Source organism: Lissotriton vulgaris, chromosome 1_2, assembly GCF_964263255.1.
Source record: "Lissotriton vulgaris chromosome 1_2, aLisVul1.2, whole genome shotgun sequence".
In the NCBI taxonomy this organism is placed as follows: Eukaryota; Metazoa; Chordata; class Amphibia; order Caudata; family Salamandridae; genus Lissotriton; species Lissotriton vulgaris.
The window spans coordinates 328,907,025-328,922,718 of record NC_141686.1 but is presented as its reverse complement, the minus strand read 5'-3'; positions in this window follow the sequence as shown (position 1 = coordinate 328,922,718).

Genomic DNA, 15,694 nt, shown 5'->3' with positions numbered 1-15,694 from the left:
CTTTTTATCCGTCTTCAGGGCGGGCGTATACCCGCCCCTGCCTGCCCCTGAGGGCGTGGCTGGCTGCGTCGGTGTCTAGGCCAGCCCACTCTAGGGCGGGAACGAGCGCGCCCCGGCTACGCCGCTTCGGGCATACCAGCTGAGACGCGCCTCCCGCATAAAAATGGCTTCCCGGGGGGATCGAGGCACTCGGCCATACGTTCGGGGGGACCGATTCGGTCGCCCCTTTCCATATGGCCGAGATACCCGCCACCCCCTCTCAACACAATCCCCAAAAGGAGTGAAACCGGAAACAGTTCTTGAAGTTTTTGGAAGTGGGATGGAGTGACCATCCCGGCCGTATTTATTAAAACAAAATTAAAACATTAAACGTTTCATGTTATGTACAATTTCATTACCATATTGCGATGTTTGGCTAACCTTAACAGATTCTCTAATACAGAGGTTCTCCTAGCCGAACTAGCAACCTACAAAACATTTCTTGACATATTGAAATTGTACAACCTAACGTTTAAGGGCCAACGGCAAGGTCATAACCGGTGTCAAGATCCGTAACCAGACTTACCCCTCCCACTTGGGATGGGCGACAGCACGGAGGCGTACCTCAAGTGCAACTACTACCAATTTCCCTTGACTTGACGGGGGCACCTAAAACTCGACGCCAGTTAAAGGTCGTTCGAATACTCGTGTGAGGTATCTAGAAGGTATCGTGGCCCTTATCCCAACCCCACACAACTTACCGCATCTGCCGTCGCAGATGTCACTGGCCCCGGGAAATTCCCCAGGAGGGGGCTGTAACCCCTCCTACAAAGGAAGGGGCCTTGACCGCCTTTCCTTTACTTCCGGCGACCCATCCTTAGAAGGGACCGCCTCCCCATTGAGGGGCCAATGGCCACCTCTCCCGAGCGCTCCCATCCGTGTTGGGTGACGCCCACTCATAGGGATCTACTAATTAGTGCTCACCGATCATGACCTTACCGCCACAGGCCCGGATAGTTGACCGGCTATCCGGGCCCCCCACAAAAACTCCTAGCTAAAGGTCATGTTCCAACGTTTTTAACCATGCTAAGAAGTCTCCTATGAGTAACTCATTTCCCACCCGAGACAAATGCACACCATCCCCCAGATACATACTGTCATCATTAATACAACCGTGCGAGATAGAATGCAATGTCCTGGAACGGAACAACCTACTCATTTTGTTATTAAGTTTCCTAACAGAATGGTTCAAAGCAGGGATCGAAATAGCCCCCCGCCACACTTTTCGTGGGATCATATGAGACCACGCAATTATGCACCCCGGAACTTTCCTCGCCAACCAACTTACAGTGGAAAGCATTGCCTCCAGGAGAAGTCGTCTACCGGTGGTGACCAAATCATTGCCCCCTAAATGTACTATGACTATAGACGGCGGTGACCTCATCCGCCCTAACAAACCCTCAAAGTATGCCTGAAACTGGTCAATACAGAGACCGCCCCTTCCGTAGAAGGACATCCTGTACCCGTATTCCCCAGCTACGTGAATCATGTCACCTGCTTTGAATACGTCTGCGGCACGCCTCACGTATGAGTGGCCCACGACCCACACCTCCTTTTTCACAGCCGGTGATGTCTGACCGCTGGCCCGGTGTTGGGTCGACTGCATAGTCCGCCCCGCCTCGAAGGCTTGCGTAACTGAAAACCAAACAAAAGACAAGAAGCGTGAGTACATTATTACAGCTTCACAACATGTGCAACCGCACATACCTCTTATAACAATTGGAGGACCAACGCCCCACTCGTTTTACTTGTTCCACATTAAGACCCCTGGCTGCAGCTTCAGTGGCAGCCCCTATCCGAAAGGAATGGGTCCCAAACTCACCCGGGTCCAAGCCCGCTGCGGTAATTGACATCGCGAGCACCCGCTGAAACTGAAACTTCGTCAGTGGGGTGGCGTCCGCGTGTCTCAACAATGTCCCCCCCCATGATGCCACCCTTCGTGCTAGGTAATCCTCTAAACACTTCACCGGACACATGGAAGACCCTGGAATCCTGCGAATGACTATGCAGTCTCCCCCCCCACTTTGATCGGTTTTTGACTTGACAAAGGATACCGTCATAGTCTCACCCCTGATCTGAACGTGTTCCCGGCACAAACCCCCCGCCACATCCCGCTTGCTCCTTGCAACCAGCTCACTTATCCTCATAGCCCCGTGAAATGCAAGCGTAAAAGCAGCTCGGAACAAACAGGCCTCGAACTGAGACGAGCATATGGCGGGGAGTGTGGCCAGCAGCTGGGACAACCTATCCAGACCTATCGGGCGCCTCTCATCTACTCTGCGACCCTCAAGGCGTTGCCACCCACGCAGCGCTTTCTGTACCGCAAAAGACGCTGTCGGGTCCTGGATATTATGAGCCCTGGCAACAAAGGAGATGGCAGCACGATGCCTCTGGGCTGTAGCCACCGACTTCCCAGCCTTACGCAAGGACATCAGAAAATGTACTACCCAATCCTCATGCCCCCAAAGTCCCCCTCTCTCAGTCCCCAAAAAGGCTAAATAAGCCCGAAACGCCCCTTCGTATGCCTTCCTCGTCCTTGGTGCTAGACTCTCTCCCACGAGGTAACGAAGTTCGGGGCACCGAGAGACCAGAGAGCTTCGGGAAAGGGTGCTGGCTCTGGGTCCGCTGAGGGAAGGAAACCCGAGAAAGCCTGCATTTGAAAACGAGACAGTGCATCAGCAGCCTGATTCATCACCCCCGGGACATGTTTTGCTCTGAATACCACGTTCAGTTGCATACACAGTAAGACAATCTCTTTAAGCAGCCTCAAAATCATTTTACAACGTGCTGCCTGACTATTGATGCATTCTACAACGGTCATATTGTCAGACCAAAATATGACAGAGTGATTTTTGAATCCATCGGGCCAGGATCTGAGGGCCACCAAAATGGGAAACAGCTCAAGGAAAGCAATATTACTCGTCAGCCCCTCTTCGTGCCACCATGTTGGCCACTTTTGTGCCGACCATTTTGTGCCGAAGATGGCGCCGAAACCCATGCTTCCCGCTGAATCCGTCCATAGACCAAGCTCTTCAGAGGACAAGGCCGGTTTGTTCCAGACGACTCGACCATTGAAATCCGCCAAAAATGCTAACCAAATACGCATGTCTTGGCGGACCTCGGCCGATAACCTCGTGCGATGGTGACCCTCCTTTAGGCCGACCATCGCCTGTGCAATCGAACGGGAGAAGGGGCGGGCCATCGGGATCACCCTTAAGGCAAAATTCAACTTCCCCACCAATTGCTGCAATTGATGCAGCGTAACTTTAGATGCAGTAATACACATTTGCAGGGCTGTCCTGAATTTCGATACTTTGGAAGCTGGTAAACGAAAACAACCCTCACTAGAGTCCAACTCGATCCCGAGGAACTCGAGGCAAGTCGTGGGACCCACAGTTTTACCTGGTGCCAACGGCACGCCAAATTGATTCATTAAAACACAAAATTCAGTCAAGGCCCGGGCACATTCATCATCCCCAGCGGCCCCAAGGAACAGAAAGTCATCGAGGTAATGCATCACATTCCGAAAACCTGTTTTCTTCGTGTAAACCCATTGTAGAAAACTACTGAATTTCTCGAAATAAGCACAAGATATAGAGCACCCCATCGGCATACACCTGTCCATGTAATACAAACCTTGAAACATGAATCCCAAAAGACGTTGGTCTTCCGGGTATACCGGGAGCAAACGGAACGCTGACTCGATATCTGATTTCGCCATCAGCGTTCCGGGCCCCAGGCGATTCAAAATGGCTACGGCCTCATCGAATGATGCGTACCGCACCGAACACATTTCCGGATTAATTGCATCGTTTACAGAAAGGCCATGAGGAGCTGATAAATTGTGAATCAATCGAAACTCACCCGGGTCCTTCTTGGGGACCACCCCTAAAGGAGAACAAACAAAGTTCGGTACCGGGGGAACACGAAACGGGCCGGCAACCCGACCTCGGGTAACCTCTTTCCGGATCTTATCCTGTACTACAGTCGTATGCTGCAAGACGGAAAGTTGATTTTTGCACGTCCCGACACCCTGAAAGTTACCCACCGGGATGCGGAAACCATATGAAAAACCGTTTCGTAGCACCCCAGCAGAAGTACGATCTGGGTATTCGCTGAGCCAGGGAATCATCGCCAGGGTATCAATCGGGGTTGGTAAAGGCGCCCCTCGGACTATATTAGACCTGTTTAGCGCCTCCTCTACCCCCATTTTCACCCGATTTGGCTCTGCACGAGGACTCAGGATGGGGTGCCCCACAACCACTACATTCGTGTTTGAATTTACAAGATCCCGGGGGCCTAGTACATTTACTTCTGTTGAAATTGAAACAGAAACCCCTCTTCCCTGTATTGCCGGCGGGTCTCGGGTAATCGTCTGTACCCGTACCCGACCGAAAGGGCGTCCCCCCATTTTGGCGGGAGGACTCACCAACAGCACTCCCCACCAACGGCACTTTCAACATCCCCGACTCTTTCATTTTATTCCATGTCAAAGAATCGTAACAGTCCCAGGTTAAACTTTTGTTATGCTCCATCGCTTTCCTGAAAAGGTTGTCATAACAGAACCATTGGTTACCTTGGTGTGATGTCGAGTACCCCATCATTCGTGACTGATATACTGGAAATTCAGGGAGCAAATCAGGCCTACGTTCCCCCAAAATTGCCGTAAAAATTCCCCAAGCATTACCCCAGTTACCAATATTTTCATTCACTTTAAAGGCGGCCATTTTTGCGCGCCAAACACTCGGATGCATCAGATCCTTTTGACCCTTAACAGTTTCGACCTCATAGTGATCAACGAGCAGGGAGAAAATGTTAACGTATTCCCCCGCCCAAATCTTTTCCTTTATTGGCAAAGGAACATGTTGCCCCAATTTTTCTCTACGAGACGGTGTTGACTCATCCCTTGCAATCGGCAATGGCCGCTTACCTGCACCGGACGCTGCTTCCGTCCCTCGTGGCTTGTCTATCGCCGCATCCGGCGCGGGCACCTTGGCTGTATCACGTTTCTCGCGCAACTGCTTTATGAGTGCTTGCGCTTCGGTAGCCATGGCGCCCCCATTACCGTCCCCCAACCATGCTGCTAACTGTGCCGCCAACTCGGGAGGCATATCCTCGGCAGACGTCGGGGTGACTACCACGGGAATCGGATTCCCCTCCTCCGGTACCGGGGCCGGTACCGGGGCTGGCGCCTCGAGCGGGGAACAGGGAACCGGGACGTCTCCCCCGACCGGCCCCCTTCTCGGCCTCTTTGGCTTCCCTCCGGCCGGTGGACGCCCCGATCCCTCCTCGCCGTCTCGCTCCGCCAACCGCTTCTTAATTTCGGACATGTCCTTCATGAGGGCCCGAACCAACTGGTCAGTCGACATTCTCTTCGCTCCTTTCTTGGGCATCTTTTCAGACGAAGTATCTAAAAGACAAAGAGAGAGATTAAAACGCTCAAAATTGGCTCTTCGTTCTGTCCCGAGCTCACGTGCAGCGAGGAGGTGCAGCTTCAGAGCACAAGAACAAGAGGATGTCTTCTGGTCTTGCGTCCCTTTTTATCCGTCTTCAGGGCGGGCGTATACCCGCCCCTGCCTGCCCCTGAGGGCGTGGCTGGCTGCGTCGGTGTCTAGGCCAGCCCACTCTAGGGCGGGAACGAGCGCGCCCCGGCTACGCCGCTTCGGGCATACCAGCTGAGACGCGCCTCCCGCCCAAAAATGGCTTCCCGGGGGGATCGAGGCACTCGGCCATACGTTCGGGGGGACCGATTCGGTCGCCCCTTTCCATTCTGTCCCATTTAAGTACATGAACAGGTAATAAACAAGCATTGGCATAGCCAATAGGTCTCGCCTTTGGGACATTATTAGTACTTAGCCATTCAACAGTTGATGTTATTGCAACAAGGATATTGTGCTGCATAACTAAATACTTATAAGGTCCCAAAAGTGAGACCTATTGGCTATGTCAATGGTTGTTTTCTTTACAAATGCTGTATGCAGACGCTCTTCAGCAACAGCAAAGCCAATAAGGCACATCAAGTGCTTCATGCCCTGGAGCCATCCCAAGATGATAGAAATAAATGGAATTTAAGGTGTGCCCATTTTTCAAACACAAATTTACAAAACGTGCAATTGTTCTAGAGCACTGGATGGGAAAACGTTAAAAAATAATTGTAGGAATCCCTTGGAACAGAGAACGTTAGAGTAACCACATGAGGAAATGAAAAAATACTGCACACATAAAGTGAGCAATGAACAGCTCAACATGCTGCAGGGGCCTGGGAATCTCATCTAGTCACAAAAAACAAAGCGAGGTGAGTGAAAAGACGAGCTCATTGTGACATTGTACAGTGAGAAAACATTTGCATACATTAATTTATGGCGCTTTTTCAGCTAACAAATGTGTTTTGCGCACAAAGAGTACACAGAAAATTACAGGCGGGGTTAAATTAAAAAGATATAAGGAATGTTAGAAGCACGAACGACTGCATTAGTGACAAATAAACATGATTGAAATCATATGTTACAAAAATCACTTCTATGCAAGGAAGCAATGAGTAACATAAAACTACTTCAAATGCATTGATAAGAATGCAGTGGCAAGAGTGGAGTGCTGAAAGCAAAATAAAGTAGTTCCCCAAATGTAAGCAGTTGGACGATGAGAGTCATCCAAGTAAAAAGATGGCAACAGGTGAATGTTCAAAGGTAAGGGCAAACACAAGAAGAGAAAAGAAAGCAAAAAAAAATGCAAGGGATAAAAAAATCCAACCATTGATTAAAAAAAATCTGCATGCATCCAAAAGTCATTAGTAGTATCAGTATTGTACACAGGAGATAATGAGGAAACAGACAGCTAAAGCGCTCCGACACCTTCGGGTAAAGTCTGCGCTATATAAAAACGCATCAAATAAAATAAATAAAACAAAGGACACAGCAGATACTACGCAAAAGTATGAGGTAGGGGGACTGTGGCAGAGTAACCTACCGTATGCGGGTCAATGGAAATAGGCAGCGGACCCACTGTGGGTGTTGACCCGCTGCCCTCCTCTTCAGCATATTGACTGCCGGGCACCACCAGGAGTAACAAGCAGCAGGAGGGCACTGAGCAAGACATTGTTAAAGCCCAAGACGAGGGGACAGGCACCGGAGCCGCCATTTTCTGCCAAGCCCACACGGCGTGGCACAGGCGATCATGCTGCTGCCAAAACTAAGCAGCGAGGAGGACTCCTGGCACGGGCGATAACAAAGAGGCTGCCCTCCAGCAAGAGCGAGAGGCTGGGGAGATAAGCTCGGCTGCGGCCTCCAGTCCTGTCAAGCATCACGCATCACGTGTGACACTAACGCATTTCAGTGAGTTGGTCCGCATCACCGCACTGAAATGCGAAGTCACGCATATATGCGATGTGCCTGTAAAGCGCTGTGGTCGTCAGAGCGGTGGCTATATAGTTCTTATATTGATAATTGGCACTAGCGTCAGCCGCACAGGCAGGCACCCCGTATTGCTCAGCAGACTTCTTGAGAGCTGGGCTCGGAGCTGCTTGCTCTCTAACAAAGTGTCCACTGTTTTAATGACTGCGCGGCTGGCAGTGCTTTGCGGCATACTTTCACTTTCATCAGACTGCCTTCCAAAATGCGAGCGGGCAGTAGCTGAATTCGGAAATGGGCCCATGCTGTTTATTAACTCTACTGCCAGTGCGGTAATGAATCCTACGGTCTGCAGCGACATGAGGGACCCAGCCGGGCCCACCACAGCCCGGGCGGGGCTGGACTGGAGGCGGAGGAGTCCTTCAGAACACTTTGGCGGCCGCAGTTGTTCGTTCACGTTTGCAGGCCGGAGCACTGGGACAGGTCTGACTGGGATTCTGCACTGGTCAGGCCTGAGGCAGCCGTGCGGGCGCCGCCGCAATCTTGGTGCTCGCAGCACTGCCTGCTGCTTGCACATATTATGAGATGCAGGGCACATGGAGACTTGGATGGCGGCCTCTGCTGTGCTTGGGCCTCTGCTGAGGTGCAATGAGTTTAGCTCGGTGACTTTGGCTCACTTTAACGGGAGCACAGAGGCAGGAGGAGGCACCCATAGACAGCGATGCTGGAGAAGGGGTTGGAGCCCAAGTCTGGCATGTGGCATATGCCATGACATATGCCACAGTATGCCACATATTGTGTCTATGTTGTTTGAGGTATATTTGTGTTATAAACACCCTGAAGTCCATCTGGATTAAATAAAAAAAACATATTAAAAAATTCCAAATACATAAGATATGGGGCTTGAACCCTTGTCAAAAATCACTCGGTGCCCCTGTTACCTACCACTATACAACTGTTCTGCATAGAAGTTCTTTGCCCAAAGCCTTTGTGTCTTGGAAAAAGGGTGATGTCGCTTTTCTGTTTCCATGCTGTTTTTCTTCTAACATACCTCCAATCTACACTTGATTTTCGTTATTTATAAACAAAGAGCCCTTCCTTCCTCCCATTCTGGCACTTGACCAATGCATTTAGTTTTCTTACACAACCATCCCCAGAGTCTCATTCCACAAATTAAGGGATGTATTTCATAGCAAACCTGCCCCCCCTTCCACGTGCCAGTGCATGTCACAAATCTCTGACATGCACTGGCTTGACTAAAAAGGACACAAATCTCACAGACACTGCTAGGGGTGATTTACAAAAGGGAATCTTTCATTGGGGTAAAATAGAAAAAAAATAGAAAAGAATATAAAAATAAGATTTTCCCGTGGCGGTCTGGCTGCAAGTGAGCGATGTGCTCTCTCCACCACTAGAAGATTGCCTCCACGCCAAAGATCCCAAGCAACAGTCATTCTACACAGTCCACCATGCAGCCAGTTGTGGTAGACTCCTGGAACACCATTATAAGCATGTTGTTCCTGAGTGAATGCCCCTCCAAGTCTTCAGTCTTTGCAGCAATAATTTTTAACAGTTTATCCATCTCTTGGAGTTGTTCACAGTAGCCAGAGGAAGAGTCTTTGAGGTTGGATATCCGCTGTTCCGTTTTGGTAATGTGGCCATCATGCTTCTCCAACATTTGTGTGATGTAGTCCATGTGCATATTCATAGTGTCCATTTTGGACTCGATAGAAGTGAGGCTTTGGCACATCATGAGGAGAAGTTCTTTCATATCTGTATCTTGTGGTTTAGTTGATGCTGTGCTTTCCTCTTCCCGGCATGAGTCTGTGTCTTCAGCAGTATTGGTAGTGCTTTTCCAGGCCGGGATTTGGAGTTTGGCCTGTTTGCCATCCGTTGGACGCATGATTTTCCCCTCTACGTGGTATGGGCGGGCACGGTATGCCTCTCAGGAATATCAGGATGCAGCGGCTAGCTCTGCTTGTCCCTCAGGGTGTGCAGATCCCACTCAGGTCAACAGGCACCAGTTTGTGCCCTCAGGCGGTTATACAGGCCAGTTTGTGCCTTTGGGCAGTTATTTATGTGAGCCCTGGCTCTGCCACGGCCCAACTCTTCACCCCCCGCCCTGATTCTTGTTTGGCTGAAGAGGGCCCGGGCCCACAAAAAACAGCGTGTCTTGCTTGAGATTTTCCAGGTAATGTCCACTTCAGCCTGTCTTACCGAGTATTTCAAGGCAGCAAGGCTGCTCTGCGCTCCAGGATCAAGGCCTCACCATTCCATGCGCCACCTCCTGGCGCTGTACAGGTCGCACAGGTCTATCAGCATCCTTCTAGCAGCGCGTCTCAACAGGGTTCTTCTCTTGACACCTTCAGGCCCCAGGTGAGTGTGGAAATCAGGATCGGGGAGCCAGCCGCATCAGCAATCTTGCAACTCATATTAAAGCGGCTCATCACCTCAGCCGAGGGCCAAGGTAGCTCAGGGGAAGCAGCGTGGACTCAGCCTGGCTCAGCCTTAGTGTCGGAGCAAGCCTACCTCAGCTGGTCCGGATCTCACTCAGCGGGCGAACCTCTCCCCGTAGTGTAGCTCCGCGTTGAGCAGCTCCTGGTTCCTGGCGGTGGTACAGCCGGTGTCTCTCCGCAGCAATTCCATACAGCAGGGCAAGGCGATGCAGACCCAGTTAGCTCAATCACGTAGCCGCCATCATGAACAGCTGTAGGCTGCAGAACAGGGATGCGCTGCGTGTGATCATTTAGTGATCACTTAGATCACAGTGTCAGCGAGTCCGCACTCTTCTCATCAGCTCCCTGGTGAGCCACATTGGGCATAACGTATTTAAAGGCAGTTTTTGCCACTTTAGGAAGGAGGATTCTGGCGGTTTATGGTCCTGGGCTATTAGAGCCTCACTGCAGTGTGGTGATCTTGTTCGTTGGCTCTCAAGAGCCCCCTAAGTAATGCCAATCCATGTAAAAGATGTGTGGCATGCTGTGGCACATGGGAAGAAGAAAAAGTGTGGTGTAAAAACGATTGTGTGTAGTACACTTCATCATGGTTATATATGGTGCACTGGTCATTACTGAGGACAAAGCATATGTTTTTACAAGGGTTCTAACCCCACCAGGAATTTTCTTTTTTTTAATATTTCCCTTAATTTTTCTACTTTACCGAAATGAAAGATGTCCCTTTTTTAAATCCCCCAAAATAGTGTCTAGGGAGATTTGTGGCCTTTTTAGACTAGCCAGTGCACGTCAGACATTTTTTACATGTTATGGCATGTGGAAGAGGGGCAAGGTTTGCTATGAAAGAAATCCCTTAATTTGTGGAATGAGACTTTGGGGATGGTTGTGTAAGAAAAGGAAATGCATGGGGCAAGTGCCAGAATGAGAGGAAGGAAGGGGTCTTTGTTTATAAATAACAAAAATCAAGTGTAGATTTGTGGCGTGTTAGAAGAAAAACAGCATGGAAACAGAAAAGGGACAACACCCTTTTTCCAAGACACAAAGTCTTTGGGCTGACAAAAGCTATGCAGACCACATGGTACAGGGACAGTTCACAGGGTCTATGAGTGCTCTCTGACAAGGGTTCAAACCCCAGCTGGGGAAAATGGATTTTTATATTCTTTTCTATTTTTTTTTCTATTTTATCCAAATGAAAGATTCCCTTTTGTAAATTACACCTGGCAGTGTCTGTGAGATTTGTGTCCTTTTTAGTCAAGCCCGTGCATGTCAGAGATTTGTGACATGCACTGGCACATGGAAGGGGGGACCAGGAGGTTTGCTATGAAATATATCCCTTAATTTGTGGAATGAGACTTTGGGAATGGTTGTGTAAGAAAACTAAATGCATGGGCCAAGTGCCAGAATGGGAGGAAGGAAGGGGTCTTTGTTTATAAATAACGAAAATCAAGTGTAGATTTGTGGCATGTTAGAAGAAAAACAGCATGGAAACATAAAAGGGACATCACCCTTTTTCAAAGACACAGAGGCTTTGGGCTGAGAAACTCTATGCAGAACAGATGGCATGGGGGCAGTTCACAGGGTCTATGAGTGCTTTTTGACAAGGGTTCAAACTCCAGCTGGGGAAAATCGATTTTTATATTCTTTTCGATTTTTTTTCTATTTTACCCAAATGAAAGATTCCCTTTTGTAAATCACCCCTAACAGTGTCTGTGAGATTTGTGTCCGTTTAGTCAAGCCAGTGCATGTCAGAGATTTGTGACATGCACTGGCACGTAGAAGTGGGGCCAGGTTTGCTATGAAATAAATCCCTTAATTTGTGGAATGAGACTTTGGGAATGGTTGTGTAAGAAAACTAAATGCATGGGCCAAGTGCCAGAATGGGAGGAAGGAAGTGCTCTTTGTTTATAAATAACGAAAATCAAGTGTAGATTTGTGGCATGGTGGAAGAAAAACAGCATGGAAACAGAAGAGGGACATCACCCTTTTTCCAAGACACAAAGGTTTTGTGCAAAGTAAATTTATGCAAAACACATGGTACAGGCACAGTTCATAGAGGCTACAAGTTCTTTTTGACAAGGGTTCAAACCCCAGCTGGGGAGAATCTTTTTTATATTGTTTTTCTTTTTTTAAACAATTTATTTATTTTAGCAGAGTGAAAGATGGTCCTTTGGAAATCCTCAACTGATAATCATGAAAGAGCATGTAAAAAATCTGTGGCATATGTCACATCAGCTGTGGCATATGCCACATGACAGAGTGACATGCGTCACATGCCAGGAATGGGCTCCAACCCTTACTGCGATGCTAGCTTCTCGCCCTCTCCTGTCGTGTGTCACTGCCCTTTGCACACTGAGGTGAAGAGTCGATGTTGAGGTAAGGAGACCTTCACACATGTGTGCTAAGACGAGATGTGTGTGTAGTCCTCATTTTATGAAAAGGGACTTCATAAACTGTTTTATTAAGCATTCCTGACTCATGCAGTATCACGACCATTATATGGCAGAGATTACCATAAAAGGCGAAGTACATCAGTGTTGGGAGAACGTTCGAGGTCATTATTGTTTCAATGGACAGTTTACGTATCTGTGTCTGTAATGCGTGCAGTACTCGTGTGGGGGTTAGGGGGATTTTTGGAACTGGTATTAACAGGTTAGCGTGTCATGGGTGCATGGGAATTGTCGCTGAAAATAGGCTATCTCGTTTCCTCTTCAAGTGCATGGTTCTGTTGACACACTTGCATGTATATGGTAATTGACTAGAACGTACATTTACGTATACTTCGCCACATAAAAGCTACCAGTTCTTTGTGTTTTTGGTACACATTCGGTCGTCAGTGGTAATTCTTCCTGTTGGGCAGGTCCCATGTGGACAGAGACCATTTCTAGTGCTTTGCAGCACTTTTAGGATGTTATTGGAATTTCTTGTTGCTCAAATGGGTGTAATTTCTGATAAATATTGTGAGAAAGTGTCACTACTAGTCGTTGAAATGTCATTCATAATTACACTGACATTTTGAAAATGTCACACATAGCAATCTGAAACCTTGACAGCTATGGGCCTCCATGACTTTAGAGAAGCGAGGCGGCAGAAAAGTACCTGTGAAGCCGTAACTAGCACCAGTCAGGGAGGCAACGGGGAAAGTATCCATAAACCCTGACAGCGGAGATCACTGGAGAGCCGACAGGACAAGGCTGACACCACGCGAAAGTACGAGGTACAGAGATAAAGGACTACTACAGGCTGGTACAAGCGGAGCAGACTGCTGCATGCAGTGGAGAAGTGTGGCTCACTGGTTAGAAGCGGCAGACCCTGAAGCAGAGATCAGGCTCGGGACCAGGGTTCAATTCCAGACGCGACAGGGTCTTGGGCTCAATGTCTGTGGACTTGATAATTCTCGCCTCGGCGCCTACTCTAATCATGGGTCCCAAGCTGCAACTCTGGGCAATAGCTTGCTTAATCTCCACAATGGCCCCAACAACGCTGGGATGCCTGGCGATGCCTGGCTTCAACTTGGGGGTGCCCAGGAGGGGCATTTCACAGGGAGAGCCAGGAAGGGTTCCACAGCGTTATACAGCGCCGGGACGCCCCGTTGCTGGGGCAGCTGTGCGCTTTACAAGTATACTACATTTACATAGAAGAATATAACAAACACGGGTGCCTCTGTGTGGGGGGTGTGGTGTGATTCCCTCGTGGGAGTGATAATTGCTGCCAGATGGGCCGCGCGCTCCTGCGAGCAAATCTCCTGACGTGCACGCGTTGCAATGGAACACGTGCACCTGCTTGGCTGAAAAGCCGAAGTGAAGGGAAAAGGTCATTTTCCTTTGCAATGCATGCGTGTTGCGAAGGCCGAAACCTAAAAAGGGGACCCGAATTTGAATAACAAAAGTATAGCAGTTGGCTTGTCTAAAATACGTGGGTGAGCTAGAGACGGTGTGTGGATATTTACTTGTGTGTGAAGTCGGTGCGAACGTTCTGCTGTGAGGATCAAAGGGGTGTGTAAGAGTGAGTAAAAGGAATGGTTATAGGGCATCTTTTATTTGTGTTTAAAACTGTATGTTAAAGTGAGTGTGAAGTAGATGGCGCCCTTGATAAGAAGACATTTCTGGTGTGATAAGGCGGTGTTAAAAGTGACTGCATGTGGCGAAAAGAAGAGAACACTTTGCTTTAGAGTGCCAATTTCGCCATAACAAAAGCTGGTGACAGAGACGGCATTGTAAGACTCGCCAAAAGGACAGGAAGCAAATGTTGGGAGGCATGTGGCTATTATGTCTAAAGTATCTGTGATACGCTAACAATGTGTGAGCTAATACCTTAGGCCCGGGGCAACTCACTGAGTATCGGAATGGAAGCAGCGAGAGGGGATGCAGAAGGTACATTTTTAGAAGGTGCAAGTAGTAAGTGGAGGGTAGGAACACAAGGTTGTTACGGAAGACCAGAGCAGATATGGCAGGTTATACCAGGGGGTCCGAGGCTCGGACCTGCAGACTTTGGAGCAGGGGAGTGATGTTTGAATCTTGGCAGAGCTGAACAGCCTGTGAGCCTGGGCACATTATACATTTCCAGAATACTGCAAAGAAGGTTCAACATATCGCTCACTTACGCAGTTGCTGCTGTTATTTCAAACTAAGGGAACTGCGAGCAGCAACCTCGGAGCGAAAGGGGGTGGTGAGGGCGGGCTGCAGTGTTGTGAAAGGGTCAGGCTGCAAATACCATTAAAGCATGGCGCTTGTAAAATCGGCTCCGCATTCATTTACATTTGAGCATTTCCAGGTGGAGCAGCAATCTTTTAAAAAAGTGCTTCGCCCGGTATGTGCGTGGCTGCCATTGCGGATCACTCCTTAATTTGGGATTTAATAAAGGATTCCCTTCGGTAACTGATTTGTGTTTTCAGTTAATTGATTTGGTTTCCTCACGCACGGGTATCAGTGACACAGTTACCCAGCCGCGCGAAAGTGAAAGCATTTGCGAATGCCGGGGAGAGAGGAGCGAGAGAGCAGGGACATCGAAAATATTGCAAGTGGTGCAGACAGGGCAGTAACAGAGGGCCTAGGGGCTGCAGCTCGAATGTGGTGGGGGCTGCAGGCACTCAGCGCACTCAGGTAGCAGATGTCCACGCGGCTCTCGGTGATCCCTATGCGAGACCTACAAAACAACAAAGTAGTCCCTACATCAACAGATATCGCCCTGCAGTGTAGGTCTACTGTAGTTGGTCGATGCTGCTTCCTGTAGAAACGAAAGGAAACGGAAGTGACGGATGGAACCACTAGCCAACAATGAGCAAGGTAAGAAAAGCAATGCCAGACTGGACCAATGGCAAGCTAAAAAACAAAAAGAAATGCAGTGGGTGGAGTATCGCTGGTATTACTGATTACTTCAAATCAAATCAAATATAACTTTATTCGATTGTTTAAAAATCAATCATAAAAGTGTACATAAAAAAACATTTCATTAAAAAAGATGCATTAATTCATTTTACAATCTCTCAATGGCGTACGGGAAAATTCATTAATGACAAAAGTTTAATATTTCATAATGTCATATATCTTTAAGTGAATTTATATGATCATACTTTTTCTACTACGCATCACATTTTTCAAATACAGTGTGATTGTTGCAACACATAAGTGATTATCCCAGTGTTGGATACTTAACATAGCCACACAGCATTTTAGATGGCCCATCTCTCTCAGTAACGGTAATAAAACGTTATGTCTGATTAGACCATGAAATTTACAAAAAAGAAGAACATGAATAGTACTCTGAGGTGAAACATCATCACAGGAAAGGGAGGTAATTCATGCATCCAATTGTTTACCGTAGAGAAACTAACCAATCTGTGGAAAATTCCAAATCTAA